The 14,717-nt window shown below is 43.6% G+C and overlaps 1 protein-coding gene across 4 annotated transcripts in view; it reads right to left on the bottom strand.

Moving 5' to 3' along the window:
* stxbp5l (syntaxin binding protein 5L) overlaps positions 1–14,717 on the bottom strand; it is a 234,287-nt gene that overhangs the window by 30,109 nt on the left and 189,461 nt on the right. The gene's annotated exons all lie outside the window — the stretch shown is intronic.

Here is a 14,717-nt window from a genome sequence, read left to right as displayed (position 1 = left end):
TATAATTTGCTCTCTAGCACCTCTCAAACTCGATTTCAAATTCTCGTTAGATTCCTTGTGACATAACACAGACTAAATGAGGTATCAAACTTGGTGTGCTGGTGTGTGGTGAACAGTAAGTACGTTTAATCCCAGCCACTCTGCTCATTACAGGAGATAAGAGCTGCCACATCCAGCCCAGGCAGGTGGCTTCATCTCCCCGCTCTCCTTTAAGCTCCCGTTTAAACAGCCAGCCTGCAAGCTCAGGGACAGCTCCATCACCTCTCTTCTCCTGGAGCCTCGCTTTGCCTCTAAATGTATCCTGCTTGGTCAGAGCCACTCTCTGGCATTTCCACTTATTTTGCCCAACCTCACAACTCGCGTCTCGCCCCAGACTACAGGGCCTAGACTACCATCAGCCACAGCAGCCGCCATCATGAGCAGAAACCCAGACGCAACAAGAGACAGTAACAAAGTAAACAAACAACAACGGAAAGGAGGATATGGCTTCAAAGACGAACAGGGGCCAATTACGGGGCCTAACGGGGGGAAAAAGGAGGATGTTTCCCGGTGTGGAGAGGTGAGACAGAAGTAGGAAGGAGGGAGTGAGAGAGAGGAGAGGTGAGACGGGTGATGGTGGATAGTTAATAGGCTGCCTGCCGAGTCTGGGTTTGGCCAGTGGTGGTCACAGCAGGACTGGGGTGTCAGGGCAGGGGGACAGCCAGAGCCAGCCAGGCTCAGGTCACTAATCGCCTCAGAGCTGCTTGGGAGAATAATGACGACAGAAACTCACCATGAGCCCTCTGTCTCAGGATGGAGACTCTGCCTTTCATCTGTCCATCTCTTCCTTCCTACCTCTGATATCCCCTATGTTTCCCACCGCTTTTTCTCCATCCATACCTGTGGCATTCTTTACACACGTCTTCATCATTCCTTTTCTCTGCACCTTTGTAAATACCACACAGTCACACATCACATCCTCTCCATCTCTCTTCCAACTCGCTCTCCACCTGTCTCGCTTTTCTCATCTCTGCAATCAATAAAAGGGATGGGACCAGATAATAGATAGGCTACCCTGACATATTCCACATAGCTATGCACATTGGTATTCATTCCTTCTAACGGCATACCACCAACACTGTATCCTCAGGAGACTTGTGTATACATGGCAGGGTCAGCCAGGTCTAAGATCCTATAGACCCAAGAGAAACTGCAGTCAGGGCGAGAGAGAGAGAGAGAGAGAGAGAGAGAGATGGAAAGATAGAGAAAGAGAGAGAGGGAGAGGGATCGTGAGAAGGAGCGGGGGGAGAGAGAGAAAGAGAGAGAAAGATGGAAAGAGAGAGCGCGAGAGAGAGAGAGAGAGAGAGAAAGAGAGTGAGGGAGAGAGAGAAAGAGAGTGAGAGAGAGAGGGAGGGAGAGTGAAAGAGAGCCTTGTGCAAGGCCTTACATTTACTGGTCCTACTTCCTCCGAAATAGAAGCCATGTTCATTCATAATGCAGACACTTATGGCAAATTGATTTCCAAAAGCATACGTCTCCAAACAGGGATTTTTTTATTTTTTTTTATGGACTCATTAAATATTCACAACAACATGCTCCGGAGTTTAGATTCGCCTCTGGAAATAAGTGTGTAAATAACGGGCAGAAAAGATGACGTCAGGAAAAACAAATGAGGCCTCATCAATCCCTGTCAGGGGAAAAGTCTGTCGGAAAAGTTTTTCTTCAGAATGGCTGTGCTTTCACAAACATCCCTCACTCCCCCCCCACACACACACCACCTCCCATCATTCTCTTTTTCCCCCGAATTCTTTCCATTTCCCAAACGCCATACACATACAAAGCATTTCAAGTTATTCACGCTCCACTGACAGGTTTAAGAGTTCAAGTGCATTCTTGCTTCCTGCAAAATAAGACTGGTTAAATAGCTGTCTGCTTGAGTACATGCCAATTGACACTTTTTCCTCCGTCCCTTGTCGCCGCGTCAGCACTAAGTGACCCGCGCAGACAGACTAATGTGTGGCGCTCCTAAGAGGAGCACATCAAACACAGTGACATCACCGTAACAGACATAACGGGTCATTGTTGACACCATAAATCAGCCCCCTTCCATACATTCCGTTCTAGATTTAATGTCTGGGGTCTGGTGAGAACATTATTTTTAGGTTATGATAGCTCTGTGATGATTCAAATACGAAGCAAATACTTACACAGAAGAAGAACATTCGTCTAAACTTAAGTTGCTGAGAATCTGCTATCTTAGGCTATGTAAAAAAAAAAAAAAGTAATTAACGCAAACACACTCAGACGCATGTACGTACACACACTCCCAGTGATATAAAGATGGCCTTACATCAAGTTTAAAGCCAGGCTGTATAGAAACCAAAGCCTAGAGAACACAGCAGGTCTAACAGCATGGCTGGCATTGTATTCCCATCACACACACATATTAGTCTAACAGCAGAACTACTCTCTCTCTCTCCCCTCACTCTCTCTCTCTCTTCATCTACATATCTCGCTCTCTGTCTCCACCTCCTCTCTCTCTAACCAGCAGCTGCAGGCAACCGCTCGGTGTTTGCTATCCTCCTTTTTCAGTGTGATAAATACAAATATTAAACATTTAGCCCCAACTCCTTCTCAATGCTCATTCTCAGGCACAGCTTGTTTGGTCTGAGCAGAGAGAGGAGAAAGGGAGGGGAGAGATAGAGAGGAGGAGAAGGGCAGTGGGAAAAATGTAACTCTGTCACACACACACACACACACACACACACACACACACACACACACACACACACACACATCAGCATGAAAGCCAATTCTCTGATCTAAGAACAGTCTGGTGCATCTGGCCTCGAGCAAACTCCCTCACTGGCCGACCTACTCGCTCTAACACATCCATCTAGCAAACCTGCAGGCCACTGCTCTCTCTAATTGTATATCTCGCTCTCTAATTATATATATATATATATACACACACACGGAGTATACAAAAGCTCTTTCCATGATATAGACTGACCAGGTGATAGCCATGATCCCTTATTGATGTCACTTGTTAAATCCTCTTCAATCAGTGCACATGAAGGAGAGGAGACAGGTTAAAGGAGGATTTTTAAGCCTTGAGACAATTAAGACATGGATTGTGTATGTGTGCCATTCAGAGGGTGAATGAGCAAGACAAAAAATGTAAGTGATTTTGAACGGGGTATGATAGTAGGTGCCAGGCGCACCGGTTTGTGTCAAGAACTGCAATGCTGATGAGTTTTTCACGCGCAACAGTTTCCTTTGTGTATCAAGAATGGCCCACCACCCAAAGGACATCCAGCCAACTGGACACAACTGTGGGTATTTGGCATTGTATTAGGATCCCCATTAGCTGTTGCGAAAGCAGCAGCTACTCTTCCTGGGGTCCTCACAAAACATAAAACATGACACAAAACAGAACATTAATCAACAAGAACAGAACAAACTAATTTTCCCCCAACATCGAACTCCCCTTAACTTCAGACACTCTCTAGTGCTTGGAGGGTTAAATCACTTCGAGCTCAACATTTAAATGGCCTGGAAAATAATGGTACGTTTTGCCTTTCTAGCCAGCTGACCACCGATTTTCATTGCAGTTTATGCAAGTTAAGTTAGGTTTTGAGAGTTTTCAATAAAGTAATATATAAAGTAATATATATATATATATATATATATATATATATATATATATATATACACACATACACATACACACACACACAGTCGTGGCCAAAAGTTTTGAGAATGACACAAATATTAATTTCCACAAAGTTTGCTGCTTCAGTGTCTTTAGATATTTTTGTCAGATGTTACTATGGAATACTGAAGTATAATTACAAGCATTTCATAAGTGTCAAAGGCTTTTACTGACAATTACATGAAGTTGATGCAAAGAGTCAATATTTGCAGTGTTGACCCTTCTTTTTCAAGACCTCTGCAATCCGCCCTGGCATGCTGTCAATTAACTTCTGGGCCACATCCTGACTGATGGCAGCCCATTCTTGCATAATCAATGCTTGGAGTTTGTCAGAATTTGTGGGTTTTTGTTTGTCCACCCGCCTCTTTTGAGGATTGACCACAAGTTCTCAATGGGATTAAGGTCTGGGGAGTTTCCTGGCCATGGACCCAAAATATCGATGTTTTGTTCCCCGAGCCACTTAGTTATCACTTTTGCCTTATGGCAAGGTGCTCCATCATGCTGGAAAAGGCATTGTTCGTCACCAAACTGTTCCTGGATGATTGGGAGAAGTTGCTCTCGGAGGATGTGTTGGTACCATTCCTTATTCATGGCTGTGTTCTTAGGCAGAATTGTGAGTGAGCCTACTCCCTTGGCTGAGAAGCAACCCCACACATGAATGATCTCAGGATGCTTTACTGTTGGCATGACACAGGACTGATGGTAGCGCTCACATTGTCTTCTCTGGACAAGCTTTTTTCCGGATGCCCCAAACAATCGGAAAGGGGATTCATCAGAGAAAATTACTTTACCCCAGTCCTCAGCAGTCCAATCCCTGGACCTTTTGCAGAATATCAGACTGTCCCTGATGTTTTTCCTGGAGAGAAGTGGCTTCTTTGCTGCCCTTCTTGAAACCAGGCCATCCTCCAAAAGTCTTTGTCTCACTGTGCGTGCAGATGCACTCACACCTGCCTGCTGCCATTCCTGAGCAAGCTCTGCACTGGTGGTGCCCCGATCCTGCAGCTGAATCAGCTTTAGGAGATGGTCCTCGCGATTGCTGGACTTTCTTGGGCACCCTGAAGGCTTTTTCATGACAATTGAACCACTCTCGTTGAAGTTCATGATGATCCAATAAATGGTTGATTTAGGTGCAATCTTACTGGCAGCAATATCCTTGCCTGTGAAGCCCTTTTTGTGCAAAGCAATGATGATGGCATGTGTTTCCTTGCAGGTAACCATGGTTGACAGAGGAAGAACAATGATTCCAAGCACCACCCTCCTTTTGAATCTTCCAGTCTGTTATTCGTACTCAATCAGCATGACAGAGTGATCTCCAGCTTTGTCTTCGTCAACACTCACACCTGTGTTAACGAGAGAATCACTGATATGATGTCAGCGAGTCCTTTTGTGGCAAGGCTGAAATGCAGTGGAATTTTTGGGGGGATTCAGTTCATTTGCATGGCAAAGAGGGACTTTGCAATTAATTGCAATTCATCTGATTACTCTTCATAACATTCTGGAGTATATGCAAATTGACATCATACAAACTGAGGCAGCGGACTTTGTGAAAATTAATATTTGTGTCATTCTCAAAACTATTTAAACTCAGCAAAAAAAGTAACATCCCTTTTCAGGACCCTGTCTTTCAAAGATAATTTGTAAAAATCAAAATAACTTCACAGATCTTCATTGTAAAGGGTTTAAACACTGTTTCCCATGCTTGTTCAATGAACCATAAACTATTAATGAACATGCACCTGTGGAACAGTCGTTAAGACACTAACAGCTTACAGACGGTAGGCAATTAAGGTCATAGTTATGAAAACTTAGGACACTAAAGAGGCCTTTCTACTGACTCTGAAAAACACCAAAAGAAAGATTCCCAGGGTCCCTGCTCATCTGCGTGAAACTTTCTGTCCAAAAAGGATGCAGAAAAATCTATCCATGCTTTTGTTACTTCTAGGTTGGACTACTGCAATGCTCTACTTTCCGGCTACCCGGGTAAAGCACTGCTAGAATCCTGACTAGAACCAACAAATTTGATCATATTAATCCAGTGCTAGCCTCCCTACACTGGCTTCCTGTTAAGGCAAGGGCTGATTTCAAGGTTTTACTGCTAACCTACAAAGCATTACATGGGCTTGCTCCTACCTATCTTTCCGATTTGGTCCTGCCGTACATACCTACACATACGCTACGGTCACAAGACGCAGGCCTCCTAATTGTCCCTAGAATTTCTAAGCAAACAGCTGGAGGCAGGGCTTTCTCCTATAGAGCTCCATTTTTATGGAATGGTCTGCCTACCCATGTGAGAGACGCAGACTCGGTCTCAACCTTTAAGTCTTTACTGAAGACTTATCTCTTCAGTAGGTCCTATGATTAAGTATAGTCTGGCCCAGGAGTGTGAAGGTGAACGGAAAGGCTCTGGAGCAACGAACCGCCCTTGCTGTCTCTGCCTGGCCGGTTCCCCTCTCTCCACTGGGATTCTCTGCCTCTAACCCTATTACAGGGGCTGAGTCACTGGCTTACTTGGTGTTCTTCTATGCCGTCCCTACGAGGGGTGCGTCACTTGAGTGGGTTGAGTCACTGACGTGGTCTTCCTGTCTGGGTTTGCGCCCCCCCTTGGGTTGTGCCGTGGCGGAGATCTTTGTGGGCTATACTCGGCCTTGTCTCAGGATGGTAAGTTGGTGGTTGAAGATATCCCTGTAGTGGTTTGGGGGCTGTGCTTTGGCAAAGTGGGTGGGGTTATATCCTGCCTGTTTGGCCCTGTCCGGGGGAAATCATCGGATGGTGCCACAGTGTCTCCTGACCCCTCCTGTCTCAGCCTCCAGTATTTATGCTGCAGTAGTTTATGTGTCGGGGGGCTAGGGTCAGTCTGTTATATCTGGAGTATTTCTCCTGTCTTATCCAGTGTCCTGTGTGAATTTAAGTACGCTCTCTCTAATTCTCTCTTTCTTTCTTTCTCTCGGAGGACCTGAGCCCTAGGACCATGCCTCAGGACTACCTGGCATGATGACTCCTTCCTGTCCCTAGTCCACCTGGCCGTGCTGCTGCTCCAGTTTCAACTATTCTGCCTGCGGCTATGGAACCCTGATCTGTTCACCGGACGTGCTACCTGTCCCAGACCTGCTGTTTTCAACTCTCTAGAGACAGCAGGTGCGGTAGAGATACTCTCAATCATCGGCTATGAAAAGCCAACTGACATTTACTCTTGAGGTGCTGACTTGTTGCACCCTCGACAACTACTGTGATTATTATTATTTGACCATGCTGGTCATTTATGAACATTTGAACATCTTGGCCATGTTCTGTTATAATCTCCTCCCGGCACAGCCAGAAGAGGACTGGCCACCCCTCATAGCCTGGTTCCTCTCTAGGTTTCTTCCTAGGTTTTGGCCTTTCTAGGGAGTTTTTCCTAGTCACCGTGCTTCTACACCTGCATTACTTGCTGTTTGGGGTTTTAGGCTGGGTTTCTGTACAGCACTTTGAGATATCAGCTGATGTAAGAAGGGCTATATAAATACATTTGATTTGATTTGATTTAAGACAGAGCTACAGGGAGACAGGACGGACAGCTGATCATCCTCGCAGTGGCATACCACGTGTAACAACACCTGCACAGGATTGGTACATCAAAACATCACACCTGCGGGACAGGTACAGGATGGCAACAACAACTTCCCGAGTTACACCAGGAACGCACAATCCCTTCATCAGTGCTCCTACTGTCCGCAATAGGCTGAGAGAGGCTGGACTGAGGGCTTGTAGGCCTGTTGTAAGGCACGTCCTCACCAGACATCACCGGCAACAATGTCGCCTATGGGCACAAACCCACCATCGCTGGACCAGACAGGACTGGCAAAAAGTGCTCTTCACTGACGAGTCATGGTTTTGTCTCACCAGGGGTGATGGTCGGATTCACGTTTATCGTCGAAGGAATGAGCGTTACACTGAGGTCTGTACTCTGGAGTGGGATTGATTTGGAGGTGGGGGGGTCCATCATGGTCTGGTGCGGTGTGTCACAGCATCATCGGACTGAGCTTGTTGTCATTGCAACAATCTCAACGCTGTGCGTTACAAGGAAGACATCCTCTTCCCTCATGGGGTACCCTTCCTGCAGGCTCATCCTGACATGACCCTCCAGCATGACACTGCCACCAGCCATACTGCTCGTTCTGTGTGTAATTTCCCGCAAGACAGGAATGTCAGTGTTCTGCCATGGCCAGGGAAGAGCCCGGATCTCAATCCCATTGAGCACGTCTGGGACCTGTTGGATCAGAGGGTGAGGGCTACGGCCATTCCCCCCAGAAATGTCCAGGAACTTGCTGGTGCCTTGGTGGAAGAGTAGGGTAACATCTCACAGCAAGAACTGGCAAATCTGGTGCAGTTCATGATGAGGAGATGCACTGCAGTACTTAATGGAGCTGGTGGCCACACCAGATACTGACTGTTACTGTTACTTTTGATTTTGAACCCACCCTTTGTTCAGGGACACATTATTCCATTTGTGTTAGTTACATGTCTGTGGAGCTTGTTCAGTTTATGTCTCAGTTGTTGAATCTTGTTATGTTCATACAAAAATTTACACATTACGTTTGCTGAAAATAAACGCAGTTGACAGTGAGAGGAAATTTCATTTTTTGCTGAGTTATATATATATATTTTACAATATACAGCATGTCCCACAAAGTGTGTGGTTGTGTGTGTGTGTGTGTATATATATATATATATATATATATATATATATATATATATATATATATATATATATATATATATATATATATATATACACACACACACACACAACCACACACTTTGTGGGACATGCTGTATATTGTAAAATTCGACTGAGCGACAGATCACACATAATTTAACATCCAACTTTTTACCTAAATTATTCATACTCATTTATATGTTAGTATTAAACTGTTATCTACTTTCTCAAAACATAAGATTAATCTGTAAAACAAATAATGAGACATTATTTGGTTCCAACACAGAAGAAGATGTTGGTGAAGAACCATTGTTAAGAGTCTACTGGAGGGCACACCGGGCTACGCAATGAAAAGTTGACAGGCAAGTCTTTTTTTTTTTTTACTGGAAGGCTAGCCAACTAGTCAACTATCTAGTAAACACTTCGGATACGAGGTTGGTGTCTCTTTTTTGAACAAAATTAAACGGATATAACTTGTAATTGAACAAAATAGTAAGGTGGCCAATAACTCGGGACCGTACGCCGATAATACGAGACGTATTTTTTTTGCTAAACCACTTATCAAAAAGCGGATAGTTGTAGTATTTCCACAGAAATGTCAAACGTGCTAATTGCTAACCCGTTAGCTAACATTTTTACGACACTAATAATTACAAAACATTGATGCTTGATCACAAGATAACACTGTTGAAGATAATATATTTCTTGAATGCTGTTGAATATAACGATAATACGAGGTGCTATGCTACATACATTTAAAAAACAGAACACACACTACATATCAATACATACAGTGAGGGAAAAAAGTATTTGATCCCCTGCTGATTTTGTACGTTTTCCCACTTACAAAGAAATGATCAGTCTATAATTTTAATTGTAGGTTTACTTGAACAGTGAGAGACAGAATAACAACAAAAGAATCCAGAAAAACGCATGTCAAAAATGTTATGAAATGATTTGCATTTTATTGAGGGAAATAAGTATTTGACCCCTCTGCAAAACATGACTTAGTACTTGGTGGCAAAACCCTTGTTGGCAATCACAGAGGTCAGACGTTTCTTGTAGTTGGCCACACATCTCAGGAGGGATTTTGTCCCACTCCTATTTGCAGATCTTCAAGTCATTAAGGTTTCGAGGCTGACGTTTGGCAACTCGAACCTTCAGCTCCCTCCACAGATTTTCTATGGGATTAAGGTCTGGAGACTGGCTAGGCCACTCCAGGACCTTAATGTGCTTCTTTTTGAGGCACTCCTTTGTTGCCTTGGCCGTGTGTTTTGGGTCATTGTCATGCTGGAATACCCATCCACGACCCATTTTCAATGCCCTGGCTAAGGGAAGGAGGTACTCACCCAAGATTTGACGGTACATGGCCCCGTCCATCGTCCCTTTGATGCGGTGAAGTTGTCATGTCCCCTTAGCAGAAAAACACCCCCAAAGCATAATGTTTCCACCTCCATGTTTGACGGTGGAGATGGTGTTCTTGGGGTCATAGGCAGCATTCCTCCTCCTCCAAACACGGCGAGTTGAGTTGATGTCAAAGAGCTCCATTTTGGGCTCATCTGACCACAAAACTTTCACCAGTTGTCCTCTGAATCATTCAGATGTTCATTGGCAAACTTCAGACGAGCATGTATATGTATTCTTGAGCAGGGGGACCTTGCGGGCGCTGCAGAATTTGAGTCCTTCACGGCGTAGTGTGTTACCAATTGTTTTCTTGGTGACAATGGTCCCAGCTGCCTTGAGATCATTGACAAGATCCTCCCGTGTAGTTCTGGGCTGATTCCTCACCTTTCTCATGATCATTGCATCTCCATGGGGTGAGATCTTGCATGGAGCCCCGGGCCGAGGGATATTGACAGTTCTTTTGTGTTTCTTCCATTTGCGAATAATCGCACCAAATGATGTCACCTTCTCACCAAGCTGCTTGGCAATGGTCTTGTAGCCCATTCCAGCCTTGTGTAGGTCTACAATCTTGTCCCTGACATCCTTGGAGAGCTCTTTGGTCTTGGCCATGGTGGAGAGTTTAGAATCTGATTGATTGATTGCTTCTGTGGACAGGTGTCTTTTTTACAGGTAACAAGCTGTGGTTAGGAGCACTCTCTTTAAGAGTGTGCTCCTAATCTCAGCTCGTTACCTGTAAAAAAGAGACCTGGGAGCCAGAAATCTTTCTGATTGAGAGGGGGTCAAATACTTATTTCCCTCATTAAAATGCAAATCACTTTATAACATTTTTGACATGCGTTTTTCTGGATATTTTTGTTGTTATTCTGTCTCTCACTGTTCAAATAAACCTACCATTAAAATTATAGGCTGACCATTTCTTTGTCAGTGGGCAAATTTACAAAATCAGCAGGGGATCAAATACTTTTTTCCCCCACTGTACACACAAAATATCAAGGTCAAATAGGGGAGAGGCATTGAGCCGTGAAAAGTAGTTTTTTTAAACCAGGTCTGCGTTTGATTTGAGCAATATGAGATGGAAAGGAGCTCCATGCAATAATGGCTCTATATATGTCCACAGTGCCTTCGGAAAGTATTCAGACCTTTGACTTTTTCCACATTTTGTTAGGTTAAAGCCTTACTCTAAATTAATTCAATCTTTTTTTTTTCTTTTTTTTTTTATAATGGCCAAGCAAAAACAGGTTTTTAGACATTTTTGCTAATTTATTAAAATTAAATTACAGAAATTAAATTACAGAAGACCCTTTACTCAGTACTTTGTTGAAGCACCTTCGGCAGCAATTAACACCTCGAGTCTTCTTGGGTATGATGCTACAAGCTTGGCACACGTGTATTTGGGGAGTTTCTCCCATTCTTCTCTGCAGATCTTCTCAAGCTCTGTCTGGTTGGATGGGAAGCATTGCTGCACAGCTATTTTCAGGTCTCTCCAGAGATGTTCGACTGGGTTCAAGTCTGGGCTCTGACTGGGACACTCAAGAATATTCAGAGACTTTCCCGAAGCCACTCCTGCGTTGTCTTGACTGTGTGCTCAGGGTTGTGGTCCTGATGGAAGGTAAACCTTCGCCCCAGTCTGAGGTCCTGAGTGCTCTGGAGCATGTTTTCATCAAGGATCTCTCTGTACTTTGCTCCGTTCATCTTTCCCTCAATCCTGACTAGTCTCCCAGTCCCTGCCGCTGAAAAACACCCTCGTAGTATGATCCTGCCACCCCCATGCTTCACCGTAGGGATGGTGCCAGGTTTCCTCCAGATGTGACACTTGGCGTTCAGGCAAAAGAGTTCAATCTTGTTTTCATCAGACCAGTGAATCTTGTTTCTCATGGTCTGAGAGTCCTTTAGGTGCCTTTTGGCAAACTCCAAGCGGGCTGTCATGTGCCTTTTACTGAGGAGTGGCTTCCGTCTGGCCACTCTACCATAAAGGCCTGATTGGTGGAGTGCTGCAGAGATGGTTGTCCTTTTGGAAGGTTCTCCCATCTCCACAGAGGAACTGTGGAGCTCTGTCAGAGTGTCAGAGTGACCATCGGGTTCTTGGTCACGTCCCTGACCAAGGCCCTTCTCCCCTGATTGCTCAGTTTGGCCAGGTGCGGCAAGCTCTAGGAAGATTCTTGGTGGTTCCAAACTTCTTGGATTTAAGAATGATGGAAAACACTGTTCTTTTTTGGTACCCTTCCCAAGGTCTGTGCCTTGGCACGATCCTGTCTCAGAGCTCTACAGACAATTCCTTAGACTTCATGGCTTGGTTTTTGCTCTGACATGCATTGTCAACTGTGGGGCCTTATATAAAAAGGTGGTGCCTTTCCAAATCATGTCCAATAAGTTGAATTTACCACAGGTGGACTCCAATCAAGTTGTAGAAACATCTCCAGGATGATCAATGAAAACAGGAATCACCTGAGCTCAATTTCGAGTCTCATAGCAAGGGGTCTGAATACTTAAGTAAATTAGCAACCATTTGTAAAAACCTGTTTTCTCTTTGTCATTATGGGGTATTGTGTGTCGATTGCTGAGGATTGTTTTTGTATTGAATCCATTTTAGAATAAGACTGTAATGTAACAACATGTTTAAAAAGTCAAGTTGTCTGAATACTTTACTGTTTGATTTCTTGAATTTGTTCTGGATTTGGGGACTGTGAAAAGACCCTTGGTGGTATGTCTGGTGGGGTAAGTGTGTGTGTCAAAGCTGTGTGTAAATGTTCAACACAATAATGTTTCTTATTAAACGAAGAAGCGATGCAGTAAGTCTCTCCTTAACTCTTAACCAAGAGAGACTGACATGCATAATATTTATATTATCCCTCTGATTACAACGAAAAGCAAGATGTGCTGCTCTGTTCTGGGCCAGCTGCAGCTTACCTAGGTCTTTCTTTGCAGCACTTGACCACATGGCTGGACAATGATCAAGATAAGACAAAACTAGACCCTGCAGGACTTGCTTTTTGGAGTGTGGTGTCAAAAAAGCAGAGCATCTCTTTATTGCGGACAGACTTCTTCCCATCTTTACAACCATTGAATCTATATGTTTTGACCATGACAGTTTACAATCTAAGGTAACACCAGGTAATTTAGTCTCCTCAACTTGTTCAATAGCCAGACCATTCATTACCAGATTCAGCTGAGGTCTAGAGCTTAGAGAATGACTTGTACCAAATACAATTCTCTCTCTCATATATCCCTGGTAATGGTGCAAAAAGCCCTAAAAGGTGCCAAAATGCATTACACACACACACACACACACACACACACACACACACACACACACACACACACACACACACACACACACACACACACACACACACACACACACACACACACACACAATATGTACTTTTCCTCAACAACTGCAGGGATGATACAGTATCTGTTTCCTAAATAGACCCATGAAAATACTAACAACAACGTAGCAAGAAAGCTAACCCAACTAGCACAGTTGGTTCCTTTGAAGTTGTGGGAACATACACTATTATTCTACAATGTAGAAAATAGTCCAAATAAAGAAAACCCCTGGAATGAGTAGGTGTGTCCAAACCTTTGACTGGTACTGTATCTTTTTACTGTGGCTCCTTGAAAGTTATCATGGGAGATTTTATTAACGCCCAGAGAATAGAAATTCTAGGTTATTTGGAAGTTTTTGATTAACTTCCTTAAAATGTTCACTCAATGTTTCAATAATGCCTTTAATAACAATGATAGCTTATTTTGAGTTAACTTGTTTTACTCCAAGCTGAGAGAGGACACATGATTTTCCTTAGGCATTAAACTATACTCTCCAGTTCTCTATCCATGGTATTAGTCCACTGCGCCACCAGGAGGGAGCGAGCATGCCATTTTTTTAACTCACACAATGCTGTTCATTTGTACCTATTCAAATAAAAACCATTTCAAAGGAAACAAGCACTCATTAACCTTTTCACTGTGAGTTCCAAATATCTCTCTAACAGTTTTTTTTATGCGCGCAGCACGCAAACCAAGGCACGCTGTCTGATAATGATCTATAGGCTATGTTTCAACTTGTCAATTTCAAATTATTTTCTAACAAGTTTTATTTTCAAACAGTTTGAATTGAGGTGTGTTCCGCATCCTCATTAATTCACATAAGAGTTAGCCCATTTCACTGTTGCAGACAATTTATGTTTGAGGCTTTACTGAGCCAGACAAACTTCTCTCTTCGAGGAGAGCCCAAGCACTTCCCCAGTGTTTCCCCAGATCAAGTATCCAGACATTTGCCCATATCTAGTGTGAACAGGCCTTGCACAAACTTTTTCCTACGGCACATTTTCTGGCTGCCCCTCATTGCCTTTATTGTTGATTCCCTTACAAATAATAACTTTGGACATGTGTGCGTTCCTATCAAAGTACGTGCTTATTTTCTGCATATGGTGTTGTCGTTTCTACTGTAGCATACTGTATGTATGGAGCATAATGTATTTACTGTTTTATTCACGTTTTCAAGTACTGGTGAAAAATCATGCATTCCGATTCTTGCGTAGTTTGTAATGGACACATATGTAAAATACTTTTGTGAAGGTTGAAATAGCTAATGCAAAGCTATTTCCCATGTTTGTTGACATCATACAATGCATTCTGGTTGTCACGTAAGTGTCTGTCAGACCAAAGATGTTATAACAGAACAAGGTGAAGGGAAGGTTACGTGATTTATGGTGCAACTGGGAACTCTGAAATATACGAGGTCAAATCATGACATCAGTGATATTCAGGTCGGAAAATTGGAACTCGAGAAAATGGACGGAATTCCCGAGTTCGAATTTCGAGTTAGATGACCGTTCAAATAAATTTTTCCCCAGTCGGAGCTTGTTTTTTTCTGAGTTCCCAGTTGTCTTGAACACACTAAAGTCGGAAGTCTGAGAT

The sequence above is a fragment of the Salmo salar genome, chromosome 21 (genome assembly GCF_965601325.2).
Source record: "Salmo salar chromosome 21, fSalSal1, whole genome shotgun sequence".
Taxonomy (NCBI): domain Eukaryota; kingdom Metazoa; phylum Chordata; class Actinopteri; order Salmoniformes; family Salmonidae; genus Salmo; species Salmo salar.
The sequence above is the reverse complement of the archived record's forward strand: the minus strand, read 5'-3'. Positions and strand labels throughout refer to the sequence as shown.